This window comes from Onychomys torridus, chromosome 19, assembly GCF_903995425.1.
Source record: "Onychomys torridus chromosome 19, mOncTor1.1, whole genome shotgun sequence".
NCBI lineage: Eukaryota > Metazoa > Chordata > Mammalia > Rodentia > Cricetidae > Onychomys > Onychomys torridus.
Window position 1 is genome coordinate 8,319,996 of NC_050461.1, and position 17,028 is coordinate 8,337,023.

Sequence of the window (17,028 nt, forward strand, 5' to 3'; positions counted from 1 at the left end):
AGTATGAAAAGCTTGCCCAAATTCCCAAAATATTATTTATAAATGTTTATTTTTATTAAAAGGGGGTTGATTATAAATGCAATCTCTTTCTAAAGAAGAAAGTGAAATATTATAGACATGATAGGATAAAAAGTAACTTATTTAAAATGTTTTACATTGCTATGGATTTTAGTTTATTACAAATTTAAAGCTAATTTTGTTATACTATATGTATATTTCTACTCTTGTTTAAGGTATGTTCAAATGCTCATTTGAAATTGTAATGTATAATTAAGAAATACAGATTAATAATTAGTCATCCAAGATGATCAAACTTATAGTCATGTTAGTTAAGTTTTCTATGTATACATAGATATATTTCAATTAGGTGATCTTCAACCACTTCAAAGATCTACAAAATATGACATTTAAAATATTTTAAGAACTTAGACTTTCCTGGACAATGAGACATGTCTGCTCCTGGCAGAACCAATTTACTTCAAAGAAAGAGATAGGCATCAAAGACACTCCATATGGAGTTTATCATCTTGGCAGAACTGGACATTTGTGCAAGAAACTGCTCTTGCATGGACTGCTTGACAAAATGTTATATAGACTGCTCATACAGGACCGATAGAAAAATGACCACTAAATTTTGCCAAAACAAGGCGAGATGGTCCTTCAGGTTCCTGCTTCACAGAGGAGACTGCAAAACATTCTACAGGACACAGGGAGACGTGACTAAACAACCCCTAAGCCTGTGGGCTGAAGATGGATATCCCAAATATTACAGAGGAACTTTGGATAACTGTCCAGGCAGGCAGCTGTCTCTGTCATTTCCAGAATTTTGGAAGTTGCTTACAATACATTTCCTGTTTACTTAGGTAATATTATATCCTTCTGAGGTCTTGGATGTAGTTGAAGACTAGATAGTTATAATTTTCCTTGGTTATGATAAAAGATAAGTTAGATAAGAAACTTTAGATTCACAAATATAGGATAAGTAGAATATTTTCTTTAATTTTGCCAAATACAAATAGACTAGATATTGTAACTGTAATTCTTGCTTGATAACTGTTACATATAATTTTACTATGTTAAAGTTAAAAGCTTCCTTTTTGATTAGACAGAAAAAGGGAAGTGCTGTGGGATGTCTTTCTGTACTCTGTGAATATGTATTGCTCTGATTAGTTGGTAAATAAATCTGCATTGGCCTATGGCAGAGCAGGATGGAGCCAGGTGGGGAAATCCAAGAGAGATAGAGAGAGGAGAAAGGAGAGTGGGGCAGACACTGCGAGCCGCCAGCAGGAGAAGCAAGATGTGAAAGTACCAGTAAGCCACGGCCACATAGCAACTTATAGATGAATAGAAATGGGCTCATTTAAGATACAAGAGCGCCTTTAATTCAAGCACTCAGGAGGCAGAGGCAGGTGGATCTCTGTGAGTTAGAGGCCAGCCTGGTCTACAAAGTGAGTTCCAGGACAGCCAGAGCTACACAGAGAAACCTTGTCTTGAAAAACACAACAACAACAACAAAAGGATATAAGAGCTAGCTAGCAAGAAGCCTGCCATAGTCCATTCAATTGTAAATAATATTAAGCCTCTGAATGATTATTTTATGAGTGGCCGAGGGTCTATGGAGCCAGGCAGGATTGGAGGAACTTGGGCCTGGAAAAACCTTCCAGCTACATAACTTCATTTCATTAGTATCTGCCACTTCATCGAATCCCATTGCACAGGTGCCCTATTGCTACATTAAAAAATCACCCAGCAGGGAGCTGCTTAGACCAGCATCTCTGCTGTCACATCTGAGCCAGGAATCTGAGAGTGGCTTAGCCAGGCCGCAGTCTCTCTGTTGCTGCCATCAAGCTATCGCTCAGTCTGTGCTCTCCAAGGATTTAGAAGGAGCTGGAAGAGCCCCTTCAGAACTAGTGCCCATGGCTGTTCAGATGGGACTTCGCTTCAAGTGGACCTCAGCATAGGACTGCCCATGACAGATTCCTCAGTGCCAAGGAACCAAGAGTCACATGAGAAACAGTATGCTCCCAAGATGGAACCTATGATGTCATCTATAGCCAACCCAGTCCTTAAAGTAGCACACCATCACTGCTGTCCACATACTACTGGCCACAGAGCCTGGACCTTGTCTAGGAGAGGGAACACAATGATAGAGTGCCAGCAGGCAGGGGGTTACTGGAGGTAACTGGTCTTGGAGGCTGCTCACCATAACCTTTATACATAGAACAACACAATTAGCTATTGTTATTGCTGTCCATTTAGGTTGCTTCTAGTTTGGGACTGTCACAGCATTTCTACAAACGTTCTTGTACGTGTCTAGGGGACCCATGTACACACATTTCCATTGGGTAAAGACTTAGAAGTGTAACTGCAACTTAGTGGCTGATGGTTATCCTTTTACAACAGGATTCACAGGGTTAGCTTCTACCAGGATAACTAGCAAGTTCCAGTTGTTACAGCTCTCTAAGACCCCTGCATACAATTAGCCTCTTCAATTCCACACACTCTAGTGAGTTCAGAGTGGTATTTTGTTGTGGTTTAATTTGTCTTTCTCTGATAGACAGAGAGCCTCAGTAGTGTTTCAGGGATTCATTGGCCATGATGATGTTGGGTTTTATGAAGTGTGGTAGACATGAACAGAGGATCCGATCATCAAGGAAGGACTTTCTGTCCATCTGCAGGGTATATGGTCAGCTGCAGACAGCTAGCAGCTCTTTGGAATCTGCTGCCTTCAGCACACAGAAACATTTTTAAAGGTATTTATTTTTAATCATGTGTACATGTGTATGGAGGGGATGTACACATGAGTGCAGTGCCCATAGAGACCAGAAGAGGGCATCAGACCTCCGAGAACTGAAGTTACATAGAGTTGTGAACTACCCCATATGGTCCTCTGGAAGAGTATAAAGTGTTAATTGCCCAGCCATCTCTCCAACCCCATGAAGAACCTTTTGCCCAAAGTCACCTCTGGATCTCACAGCTTTGACTTGATGAGACGGGTACAGAAACAGCCATGAGCAGGGTTCACACATGAGTTTCCTGCCAGGTGACGCCCAGGCTTGGCCAGGTCCTTACTGTGTCCAACTTCATATCCTGTCCAAGATGCTTCTTCCCCGATTTTGCTTACAAAAGTCTTGATTCCTTAGAAACATATCAGGGAAACAAAGAAAGGAAAGACATCTCTTGTATCTCAACCCCCTCAGGATTTGCCCCTGAAAACTGGGAAAGGCCTTTTTCAATTCCGTAGCCTATTTTCTTCTTGGATCCCCCTTCTCCAAACTTGTCATGTGTTTGTTTAGTAGAGAGGCCGGTTCTCTGTCAGTCATGTGGGTGGCAAATCCCTTCCCCTCTCTGCGGCTCATTTTTTATGCTCCCTCACTGTCTTTGAAAATCAAGAGGGTCAGCATTCAAATATGATTCAATTTCTCAATTTGTTTTTTTCTTGGGGGAATGTTCATTGCATCCTGTTGAAAAATTCTTTTCCTACCCTTGGGTCATACGCATACTTTATATTATATTCTAATAGACCCCAATGTTCTGCCTTTCAAAGTTAGAATTGGTTGTCACCTGGGTTTAACTGTTGTGCAAGGCATGAGACATGCATCATTCTTTCCCCCAAATGGACATGCAATTGTCTCAATACTGTATTCTGAAAATGCCTTTCGTCTCACACACACACACACACACACACACACACACACACACACATACATGCCTTGTCCTACAGCACGAGCTCAGCATATACATTACATGTGTGTCATCCACGGATGTGGATCTGCTTCTGGCTCTCCTTCTCTACTGTTGGCCTGTTTGTAGGCTCCTGTCCCAATACCAAACTAGATCTCTTTGCCCTCTCCATTTTTGTTTTATTGTGGTAAACTACACAAAATACAAGTTACCAAATCAGCCGTTGGTACTTATCCTCCAGTGGTATTTAGTACACTCAGCACGAGCAACCATCATCATCATCCACCTCCAGAGAAACTTTCCACCTTGTAACTGAAGTGCTGGGCCCATTATGCACTAACTATCCCCTCTCCCCTCCCTCCGGCCCCAGAAACAACCACTTTCCATCCGTTCTGCCCCTCAGGTCTGGACAACACTGAAGTACCTCGGATATGCAGTCACACAGCACTTGTCTTTTGTGACTTTTATTCTCTCATAGCACAATGCTGCATGTGATGCCAAGGTCATGTGTGCTTTAGCAGAGGGCAGAATCTATTTCCTTCTAAAGGCTGAATCGTCAGTTTGTCGGTTCAGTCAGCATTAGGTATTTGAGTTGTTTCCAAAGGAACGTAGTGTACCAACATCTGCTGTCACTTCTTTCAGGCACACAACAGAGGCAGCACTCCCAGGCCAACTGACAAGTCCATTGCCTTTTTGAGTTGTTGCTCTGGAGGTAACATTTGAGGATCCCTCCAACAGTACAGAGTACCAGCTTCTTTATCTACTTGCCAACATGTATTATTTTTTTTTCTTTATAGTAGGCAGCTTACTGACATCCTCACTTAACAGCATTTAATTTTCACGAAATCTAGTTTTTTTTAATTGTTGTGAATGCCTTTGGTGTCTTATCCAGGAGATAATTCCTGAATCTAACAGCATAACGATGTTCCCTTTTTTTCTAAGAGTTTTTATAGCCTTGGTGCTGTGGATGACTGTTTGGTAAATAAAACACTAATTGGTCAGTAGCCAGGCAGGAGTTATAGGTGGGACTAAAAGAGAGGAGAATTGGGAGAACAGGAAGGCAGGAGAGACCTAACAGCCGCCGCCATGACAAGCAAGATGTAATGTACTGGTAAGCCAAAAGCCACGTGGCAAAGTATACATTAATAGAAATGGGCTAAATATAAGAGTAAGAGATAGACAATGGTGGGCCTGAGCTAATGGCCAAGCAGTTTAAATAATATAAGCATTTGTGTGTTTATTTTATAAGTGGGCTGTCGGACTAACAGGGCTTGGTGGGGGCTGAAGAGAAGGTCTCCAGCTACAAATGGTGCCCAACAGCTCGAGTTTCCACCTTAAACCTGAGAATATTTAATAAGCAATTCAAAATGGAGCTAAAAACAGCTTCCTAGTTGTCTCTCTCAACTTAGCAGCAGCCTGCATGTTTGAGCTAGTCTATGGCAGGTTCATGGTGTGTGTGTGTGCAGACTTGACCTACACAGAGGTGTTTCCAAGCTGCACACTATTCTGTGTGTTGGATATAGTTTTTGCTAGTTAAAAAAAAAAAAAAGGTTTCTGGGCTACATGCTGCTTTGATAGAACTGCTTCTGATAGTTGATGGTACACATGGCTCCAGACCCAGAGCTGACGGTAAACTGTACCACCGCCACATTAGGAAGCTGAGGTGGGTGGAGCCAGCAGCCATAGCTGACGTTTCAGTCTTAAAAATGCTTCAGTTTAAAGCAATTGGTTCACAATAAGACAAATTCAGATGGAACAAGACTTTAAATGCTTTGCAATGTGTGTAAAAATGTACGTAGGCTTGTAAGAGAGAAAAATATATATACAGTTATATAAAGAAATACATAGTTTTTAAAAATAAAGTCTTTAAAGAGACAGTAAAGGTAGTATAAAAAATAAGCCACATAAAGATGGCTATTACACAGAGAATCTGGATTGTGTCGTTTTTGGGATTTTTAACTGCAGAAAAAGATTTGATTGTAAAAGCTATTGATTTAAACAAATATGTAAATTTTAAAGGTACCTTGACTTCAAAATTTAGATATAAGGATATGTTGCTTTGGAAAAGAGTCTCTGCTTTTGTTTCCACAGAAAGCCAGAGGCTATGGATTTGTTCCAGATTAAGATACATCAGGTTTGACCAGCCAAGAACCCCTGAATGGTCTCCAGTGTCACCATAGCCCAGATGATCCAACATCCACAACAGTTTTAAGGCAACTGGCTCAAACAATACACCCTCACAGACTACTCCATAATCCTAAAATTTTCTTTGTGTCCCCATAAGATACAGCACCCCCCTCCAGCAGGAAGTAGTAAGAGAAACTACACCCAAATTCCCAAATATATCAATCTGGCTTTGGAGATGGAATTGGCTCACTCCATCTCTAAACCCAGGAATATTGATTTAAAAAAAAAAAAAAAAAAAAGGTTAAGAGATTCTTGTGTCCTAAATCAGAAGAGCCTCTGGTGTGGGACAGAGAAAAACCAATATTTTTATTTCAATCAGGTTGATTATAAATGTGATCTCTTTCTAAAGAAGAAAAGGGGATATGATATAGATATAATAGGATGAAAGGGTAGATTAATGAAGTAACCTTTAAAGAGCAACAACTTGTTTAAAATGTTCTACATTGGTATAGATTTTAGTCTGTTGATACAAAGTTAAAGTTAATTTTGTTATCCTGTGTGTATATTTCTACTCTTGTTTAAGGTATTATGTTTGTACAGCTCATTTAAAACTGTAATGGATAATTAAAAATAAATTAATAATTACTCATCTATGAGTACTCATACTCATAGCCATGTTAGTTAAGTCTTCTAGGTAGACATAGATATATTTCAGATAGATAGGTAATCTTCAAATACTTCAGAGACCTATAGAATATGGCATTTAAAATATTTTAAAAATTTAGACTTTCTTGACGGTGGGACATGTCTGCTCCTGACAGCACCAATTTACTTCAGAGAGGAAGATGGGCATCGAAGACACTCCATATGGAGTTTATCTTCCCCTTGACAAAAATAGCCATTTGGGCAAGAAACTGTTCTTGCCTGGACTGCTTGATCGACTGGATATGCAGGACCCATAGAAAGGTGACCACTGAACTTTGTTTGGCAAAATGGTCCTTTGGGTTCCTGCTTCACAGAGGAAACTGCCAGACATTCTACAGGACACTGAGAGAAGTGACCGAGAGACTCTAGCCCTGTGGGCTGAAGACAAATGCCCCAACTTCACAAAGGAACATTGGATGATTGTCTAGGCTGCCAGCTGTCTGTCTATTGTCACAAGATTCCCAAAAGTTGCTTGCATCCTTCTCCCGTTTCTCAAGTAATATTATATCCTTCTGAGGTCTTTGATGTAGTTGAAGCTAGATAGTTACAATTTTCCTTAGTTATGATAAAAGATAAGTTAGATATAAAACCTTAGACTCACAAATATAAGATAGATAGGACATCTTCCTTAATATTGTAACTATAATTCTTGATAATTGTTTTGTTATATGTAGTTTTACTATGTTAAAGTTAGAAACCTTCGTTTTTGAAAAAAAAATGGGGGGAAGTGCTGTGGGTGATTGATTGGTAAATAAAACACTAATTGGTCAGTAGCCAGGCAGGAAGTATAGGCGGGACTAAGAGAGGGGAGAATTGGGAGAACAAGAAGGCAGGAGGGTACACGGCCAGCAGCCGCCAGGACAAGGAAGATGTAAGGTGACGGTAAGCCACGAGCCATGTGGCAAAGTATAGATTAATAGAAATGGGCTGAATATAAGAGTAAGAGATAGACAATGGTAGGCCTGAGCTAATGGCCAAGCAGTTTAAGTAATATAAGCATCTGTGTGTTTATTTTATAAGTGGGTTGTCAGACTAACAGGGCTTGGTGGGGGCTGGAGAGAAGGTCTCCAGCTACACCTTAGCACAATTAGGTCTTTGGTTCTTTGTGAGTTATTTTTTTGTACATGATGATAAGAAGTAAGGTTTTGAGTTCACTCCTTTACCTATGCATATCCAGTTTTTTTCCAGTACCATTTATTGAAAATGCTATCTTTCTCCAACTGACTGATCTTAACACCTTTGTTAAAAATTATTTGGCCATAATGGGTATAATGGTGCATACCTTTAACCCTAGTACTCCATAATCAGAGGCAGGAGGATCTCTATGAGTTCAAGGCCAGCCTGATCTACACAGAGTTCCAGAACAGCCAGGACTACATAGAGAAACCCTGTCTCAAAAACACAACAACAACAACAACCATTTCTTTGACCACATAAGCAAGGGCTTTATTCTGGGTTCTCTCCCCCATCTCATTAGTCTGTATGTCAGTCTTTATGCCAGCAGTACACTGTTCTGATTACTGCAGCGTGGTAAGTTTTAACATGAGGGTAAGTGGCTCCTTTAGCTTTGTTCTACTTTTTTCAGGGGCTCCATTGAAATTCCATATGGAGTTTAAGACAGTTTTTCTGTCTGTAAAACAAAAATGTGAAAACTAAACCAAAACTCTGGGGATTGAACTGACTCTGTTGATAACTTGGGAGTAGCACTCACTGACTTTCAGCCTTTCCATGCATGAGCACGGAATCTATCTACTTACGTCTTCTTTGATTTCCTTTAGCAATATTTTATAGTTTTCATCACCTTGGTTGAGTCCCAAGACTTTTTATTCCTTTTGATGCTACTGTAAATAGAATTGTTTTTCTGAATCCCTTCTCAGACTGTTCATTGGTAAGGTAGAGAAATACAATTGACTTTTATGTTGATTTTGTATTTTGTATCTTTAGAAGAATTCATTTGTGAGTTCTAACAGGTTTCTCTACATACAGAATCATAGCATGTAAACAGACATAATCTCACCGTTTTCTTTCCAATTTTGATGCCTTTTGTCTCTCTTTCTTGCGTAATTGCCTAGGCTTAAAATTCCAGCTCCGTGTTAAACAGATGTGTTAAAAATGGGCATCCTTGCCTTGTCCCTGATCTTAGATGGAACATGCGGTCTTTTCCGATCATGCACTATGCCCACTGTGTGGCTTTGTGAATTCTCTTTCATCCTCGCTTGCGCTCTGCACCAGAGATCTGCAAGCTGGAACTGCTCCTACGACCAGCAACACTGTCTCCTCCGTCAAACAGGCCAACCCCCAGTTCTCATCTCTCTTCCAGCAGCTGCGAACACAAGGGAACTCCAGTCTTGGCAGCATGCTCTCAGGGCTTGCGGACACCACACTCTCCTGGCTCCCTGACATTCTCCTTCTTGTCCCAGTGTCATACTTACTCCAGCCTCATCCCTCTCCACTTCCGGGGCAGTCTCATTCAGTGTGTAAATACCAGACTTCATTTCTAGCAGGAACTGCAGGCTTATATCCAGTTGCCTACCTTTTCCTTCAAATAATCTCAAAGTAACATGATCAATACTGAACATCTGACCTTGCCCCAAACCTGCTCCACACCTTATCTTTATCTTTTCAGCTCATGCAACTCCATTTAGTTGCTTAGAATTCTCCACCCAAAAAGTATCTAATCCTTTATCTCATAATAACACATCCAATTTACTAGGACAGCCAAACGTGCCCAGCTCAGATCTAAGCTCTGCTCCCCACATCCACAGCTGCCCATGTTTAGAGTGTGTCCTCCCATCTTAGTTAGCTACTTAAAATATTCCCTCTCAGACACAGCCAGTGGCAACTCGCAGGCATGGACTGTCTTCTAGGGATTCTAGATCCTGTCAACTTGATAATCAATATTATCAATACCACACTACCCAGTGTGGTGGCACACGTCTGAAATTCTAGCACTTGGGAGATTGTAGCTGGAAGTTTTCCTGTGTCCCGCCTGGACCTCAGCAGCTTATAAAAATAATCGCTCAGACCCTTAGTCAGAGAAGACACTCAGCGCTGCTGGGGGAGCAAGATGTAATAGAATACATGTAATGCCACAAAGCCACATGGCAAAACACAGATTTAAAGGCACATGCCTCTAATCCCAACACCCGGGAGACAGAGCCAGGCAGGTCTCTGTGAGTTCGAGGCCATCCTGGTCCACAGAGCGAGATCCAGGAAAGGCAAAAGCTACACAGAGAAACCCTGTCTCGAAAAACAAAAAACAAAACAAAAGTTTGTAATCAATAGAAGCCTCTGTGTGTTTATTTGGGACTGGACCAGGCAGGACAGAAACTTCAGTCTACAGATGGAATCAAGAGGATCAGTGCTGTGTAGCAGTTTCCTCTGAGAATAAAACCTCCCAACTTGGAGTGAAGCTGGCTAGAATATAGGATGTTAAAGTGGAGGTGAAGCAACAGGGACTTTTTTGTCTATTTGTTTTCTGTTGTTCCTTGCAGGCCGCAAGAATATATTATAGAGATTCAGCTGTGTATTAAAGCTATACCTAGAAATTTCAAGGCATTTTTCTAATAGGAAGTCATTTATCATGAAATATCTAATATTCAGTTTTTAATATTTCAGCTGTCTTCTGCTATGAAATTCTTGTGTGCCCATACACGACTAGGCCACTTGGCAAACAGTTCAGCTTCTCAGACCTGCTGATCCACTAGACAACTAACTCTTACTCCCCTACCACCACCCACTCCTCCAGGGCCTAGAAGGCAGGCGAGGCTGTAGATGCATAGCTTTGTTTCCTGGGCAAATAAAGCTCTGACCAACCACTTCCTTCATGCCTAGGGGCATGGCAGAGAGATTGACTGAGGACAATAGGGCTTTTTACATAACCATGTGCAGTAAGGACTGGAGCAGAATTCCAGGGAAGGACACAGAACCCGTGGTCACAGGAAAGAGAGGACGACAGAGATTCTGTAGAGGATAAGGCAGATCTCTTGTAGAGTTTATCAAGGCCAGGAGTAAGAAGCCAGGAAGGATAGATGGAAGATGAAGGAACAGAGGACAAAGATGAGACAAAAAGCATATGGGCTGTTATTACCAGGGCTATGAGGGGACAGAAAAAGTAGGTAAAAAGAGGAACTGAGACTCAGGATAGAACTGAAAGATAGAGGTTTATGGTGATATTTTATTTGTACTGAAATGTGATTTTATTTATATGTTAATAAAAGTTGCCTGGAGGTAAGAGCTAATAGCAAATCATAGCAGAAGCGGGGCGGTTTAATCCCAGCATTTGGGAGGCAGAGCTAGGTGGATCTCTGTGTGTTCAAGGACACAGCCAGCTTGGTGACACACGCCTTTAATCTCAATACCAACCGTAGAAGACCTGGAGGTCTCTATAGACAGGTAGTGATGAGGAGGTCATGTGTTTGGGTTTACAACCAATGAAAAGGCAGAACAGAAAGTCAATAAAAAGGACATACACACAGGAAGTAGGCCTCTTTCTGAGGGGAAGGACGGCAGTGACAGCTAGGAGTAAGAAAGGCCATTTTAAGTCTCAGCTCTCAGCTACTGCTCTGACCTCGTGGGCTTCTAACTCTGCAATTGGCTCTGTGTTTCTTATTTAAAATAAGACTGTTCATCTACAGAAGTTATATAGGAATAAAGCAAACAGACACAAGAGTCTAGTGTATCCAGATTCATTTCCCCTGCTGTTGATAGCATCTCTCTTGGGCCCCCTGGGAAGCAAGTTAAGAGGCTGGACCTCCCATTTCCAAAAGTTGTTGTCTTTGGTTTTTTGAAACAAGGTATCAGTATGTAGCCCTGGATGGCCTGGAACTGGCTATAGGGACCAGGCTGACCTCAAATTTAGACATCTGCCTGCCTCCACCTCTCCAATGCTGGGTTTAAAGGCCTGGGAGACCACAATGCCCATCAGGATTTTAAAAAAATATTTATTTATTCATTCATCCATTCATTTATTATGTATACAGTGTTCTGCCTGCAGGCCAGAAGAGGGCACCAGATCTCGTTACAGATGGTTGTGAGCCACCATGTGGGTGCTGGGAACTCTGGAAGAGCAGTCAGTGGTCCTTAACCTCTGAGCCATCTCTCCAGGCCCCCATCAGGATGTTAAAAGGGAGGAGGTGAAACAAAAAATGTTCTAAGGGTATGGGGGCTGTGTATGTGTGAAATACTCCACCCTTCAGGGAAGTTTGCCAAACTTAGGAAGTAAATAATGCAAAGGCTTCTGGTGGTCCCTCTACGTCTTCCTCAAGCACGTGAGCTATAAGGACTGCTGAGAGACACTCAGATAAGCCAAGCTGCCTCAGAAGAGGCTCAGACCAACTGAGCTACTACAGGCTGGGCAATGTGTCCGGTTTCCAGACTGTGTGAACTGTTATCCATGCTGGGGGATGGTGTTAGTTATTTTGGTGCTCTTACCCCACGAGGAACATGTCCCAAACACGACAAATCCACAGAAGAGCTGTTTATTAATATAGGATAGGAAGAGACAGACATGACAGGCCACATGGTCAAGAGAAAAGGAAGAGAGGAAAAGAGGAGAGAAGAGACCTGTGCAAAATGGCGCCGGGTTTTTAAAGAGAGGGCTGCACATGTGCATAGGACCACATGTGGCTACTCCATGCATGCACGAGATTACATGGCCGTACGTACTTTACGCAGAAATAACTAGGCAGTCCGCCAGGCAAGCCCAACTGTGTGGGCATGTTGTGACTTCCTATCATTCCTGACTTGTTTTTCTCTCAAAAAAAAAAGAAAAAAGAAAAAAAAATGTGGATGAGTGGGTATGGGGTGCCATTTCTCACAAAGACTGCTTCAGCCTGAATGGTGGGCGTCAATTGGTTCTTGGAGGGAAATGAGGAAGCTGACTCCTGAAGTCCTGGGATGAAGTCCTGCAGCTGTGTCCATCCTTCATGGTGTGGCTGGTCCTGGGATGAAGTCCTGCAGCTGTGTCCATCCTTCATGGTGTGGCTGGTCCTGGGATGAAGTTCTGTCATGCCTTGTCCTGCAGCTGTCCGTCCTTCATGGTATGGCTGGAAACCTTCTGTCTGACATGATACTGGTGACACAAAAAGCTTAGAGAAAAGACTCATTATTATTTTTTTTGGAGTTGACATTTATCTGAGGTAGATCTGGCCTGTCCGGATGGAGACATGTTAAAAAGGTGGCTGTGATGTTTTAGTACTCTGCTTGATTTTTACCTGAGACAAGCCTTATTCGAGGTACTTTATTTAAGGCACCTGTTTGTTTTGTTAGTGTAGCATTTAGGAAACACAGGTGATCAGTATTGAACAGTGATAGACTGTTATATCCTTACCACCTGGATATTTTGATGGTCCCTTTTGCCTCCGGCTCTGTGTGGCCCTAGTTGGGAAAGGAAGGGGTGATACCTTATTCCTCTGGAATTGGTGACAAGGCAGTGGATCCTGGTGTCCTCTGGAGCTTGAGAATGCATGAGAACTTATTTTTTGAATTAGGAACAAGGCAAAGATCATGGCCCTGTCTGTGTGCACATGAGAAACACAGGCGGTAACTTTGAAATGAGACAATGAGCTCTTATCTTAGTTGGAAATCCTTCTCATTAAGTAACTCTGAAAGTACAATTAAATCTGGTGAGGTAAATAAGGCTGTCCTCTGTTCCCGACAATAGAAAGGAGGAGTGACATCCTAAAACTGCCAGGACTGAGTCAATGGCTCTGGTGTCCAGAAGGAAAGAAATTGATCGCTTCCCTGCTGAGTTCTGGGTTCCCTGCTGTGTCTGTAGCCAAGCCTAGGTTTGCTGGAGGTCTTAGCTTGATGTACCCATGCGTCTTGGGGCCTGGGGGCAGTCAGCTGACTGGTTGTTCCTCTAGGCGGCACCTTTAGCAAGGCTGTTGATGGGCAAGGCATTTGCTAGCCCATGGCCTTTTTCACTTAAAACAGGGACCCAACAGCTTTTGGGAGTCAGCGAGTGCCAGCACTTGGCAATTTTGTTTTCGGGCTTCTATCTCTTCCCTGGCACACCTTAAATGCCACAGATGACTCTTTTGCCCATGGTTTCAGGAGCCTTGCTCTCCAGATACTTAACTTTTAGCTGGGAACAAGAGACGGATTTTACTCCCTGTCCTGAATTTTTTTCCTGACAATTGGTGGCTAAAGGACAGCTTTTGGAAGATCTGCCAGTAGGCAGACTGTAAACCAGTCCTTTTGGAAGACTTGCCTGAGGCTATAAACTGATTTATTTGGGGGGGGGGGCTTAGGAGCCATCCTAATTATTGTAAACTTAATTGTTTAGATCTCACCTGCTTTTAGACCCGTCTGTGCTTCTCAAGGCAGCTTGAGAATGAGTGGGTGGAGTTAAGGTGAGTTAGGGTGAGTCTTAGGAACCACCCAAGCATGCGTTTGAGCCTGCCCACCGCCAGCACAGAAGTCAGACAGAAAAGGTTACACATGGCAGATGCAGAAGTGGGGAAGGAGAAGGGTTTAGAGCTTCAGCAGAAAGCATGGACGTAACTCTTATTTGCCCATTTGATGGCAGAAGTTCCTGCGACGCTGTTATGTGGCCAGGTTTATGCTGTTATGTGGCCAGGTTTACCAGTACCTGCCCCTATCCACCAATGTAGGTGGTCAATGTATCTGCCCCTTTGTCCCATGGCTGTAGCTGAGAGAAAAATAAAAAATTAAAATAACAAACCGGGATCAGACTCCAATCTTGGGCGTCCCCAAAGAATGGAGAGAGATCTAAGAATCAGCTCAAGTTCACCATCCTCTTCATCAAGGGATGGGAAAGGCTGTGACTGTGGTGCAGTGGTCTACCCGGTATACCCCAGATGACATTTTTCTCCTTGTCAGGAGTAAAAATGTGCCTCCCGTTGCCAGCACAGCCCAAGGACAACCCCCAGGATGTCCGTCACAAAGATATAGCTCAGACTACAGCTGCAAGAACAGCAGACTCGCTGTGAAGAACCATGGCGGTATCAGGGTAGCTGTATAGGGTCCAGCGGAGGCGAGGGATGCGCATGCGCTTGCAGTCTCGCTGGACAGGGGAGGAGGTGGCAAGCAGCAGCAGTCAGCAGGTCCTCGGTTGTTGTATCGAGTCTTTCTAGAGCTTTACTGAGAGAAAGAGGGAGAGAGAGACAGCGCGGAGGGAAGAGAGAAGGAGAAATGAAAGTTGGAGCCAGAGCAGGGCCTTTGGAAACGGCCACTGCCGAGGAAGAAGAATCCGGAAGAGGAGCTGAAGGAACAGACGCCCTAGGAGTAGGGGTGGGAGTCAGAGGTCGGATAGGTGGAGGTTCATTAGCAGCATCTAGAGTCAGAGATTCCGGAGTCAGAGAATCTTCCCGTTTGGGCATAGCTAGGAGCACAAGAGCAGGAGAGAAGGAGTCCAGAAGAGACAGTTTAACACTGGAGAAGAAAGCTATGATAGAGAACAACCCTTTCCATTTGCCTGTTCGCTGGCCAAAATTAGATAACTCCCATAAGATATTGGGATTTTTGTTATTTTCTAAAGCATACCTGGGCCATCTCTCAGTACAGAGATGGATAAGCTTAGGAATCTTTAAGTAAAGCTTCAAGAAGACAGCATAAGGGAGAAGGACTGATCAGGTTGGAAGCCTTATTTCCCATGTCTGCAGCGGAGAGGCAGAAAAATAAAAAAGCAAATGTGATCTGGAGCCAAGATCTCCCTGAGACCAAGGACGGATCTTGGGCACAAGCTGATTCATCTGCTCGTCAGCTGAGAAGTGGGGGCTGCTGTGTGAAGCAAGGATTCCCTGGGAATCCTTAACGTCCAATCGCCTGGTTGAGCGTGCAAAACGTGCTGGCTTCACACAGCCCCAGGACGCACCCGATGGTGGTGATCCTATTGTGAGAAATATCTCAAGCTGCAGATGTGGAGGATGGCTGGAAATTTAGGCCTGCGATACCGGTCGACTGTAGCCAGTGAAGACCGTGGCCAGGGGTTCCCCTGGTTTCAAGAATAACCAGTGAGGTGCCGGACGCTCAACGGTCATTCTCACGGATTCAGGAAACCGTTTTACGCTAGCCGAAAAGGGGAAAACTCACCAATCAGAGGAGCGGTGTTGTGTGCAGACTTGTGTGGCCAGGTGAATGGACAGTGGTCTGCGGCGTAAGGAGCAGAGTCCCCGGTCCCTGGGTTTCCAGGCACAGGGCACCCAGAAGCACCCGTTCCCTCACAGCACCAGAATGTTAGTTATTTTGGCGCTCTTACCCCACGAGGAACACATCCCGAACATGACAAATCCACAGAAGAGCTGTTTATTAATATAGGATAGGAGGAGACAGATGTGACAGGCCACATGGTCAAGAGAAAAGGAAGAGAGAAGAGGAGAGAAGAGACCTGTGCAAAATGGCTTTTTAAAGAGAGGGATGTGCATGTGTAAAGGACCGCATGTGGCTACTCCACGCATGTGCATAGATTACATGGCCGCGTGCGCTTTACACAGAAATAACTAGGTGGTCCGCCAGGCAAGCCCAACTGTGTAGGCATGTTGTGACTTCCTATCAAATGGCACCTCAGTGATGCTGCCTTCTTTCTGCTTCTGTAAGTAACCTCCCATCTGTATTCTGGGAGTAACCCCAATAATTCAGTTCACCAAGGTGGATTTTGGCGGTATCCATATTTACTTTGATCTGTAATTGTCAGTTACCTTTCTAGGGTTCACAACTCCCTAAGAATTATGTCCCATAACAATCTGCAGTTCAAGATCATCCTCAGCTATGTGACAAGTTTGAAGCCAGCCTTAGCTACATGAGACCCTCGTCACAAAAACAACAAACATTACCTATCTCTTATGTGTATCAGACACGCATAACACACCTTTTAGAACATGACAAGGATCTTTGTTTTTTCATGTTGTTTTCTTTGAATCAATGTAGCTAATAAGTTATTATGATGACTATTACTGTTGGCTTTCCCTTCTGTCCCTGAAGCCCTGTGAAGAGCCCTGGGGACTGAGCTTGCTGTAGGCCTGCTGCAGGAACCAGGTGGCACAAAGAGAAGCATGGGTTAAACATGGGGGCGGGCTTCACTCCAGCCAGCTCAGCACTGAAGAGCACAACCCCTGCCTGTGGCACTTCTGCATCTCTTTCCTGATTGACAGGATGATGACCACTTCTGGGCAGACCAAATGATGTGTTTGAAATGCTTTGCAAAGTAGTGAGGCATAAACAAGCAGTCACCATCTTAATGTGACACTTCCTTCTCTCCTTCCCTTTGCCTCCGAGATCAGTTATTTCGGGGCTGTGTTCAGTCAATTTTCAGAAATTGCCTCATTCCTAAAGAACGGTTTTAAAAGAAAATGTGGAGAAAACTGGAATGATGTGTATTGGTGAGCTAGAGTCTAACTAGTAGATATTAATGTCAGATTGGCCGTTCTGCAGTAAGTGGGTGTCAGAGTCCTTACAGTGTCTATGGCCTCACAACCATTCTATCTGAACATAGTTGCTGGAGAAAGCAGAAAGCCTGCTCTTTCTCCAACAACTGTGAAATCTGCTGAA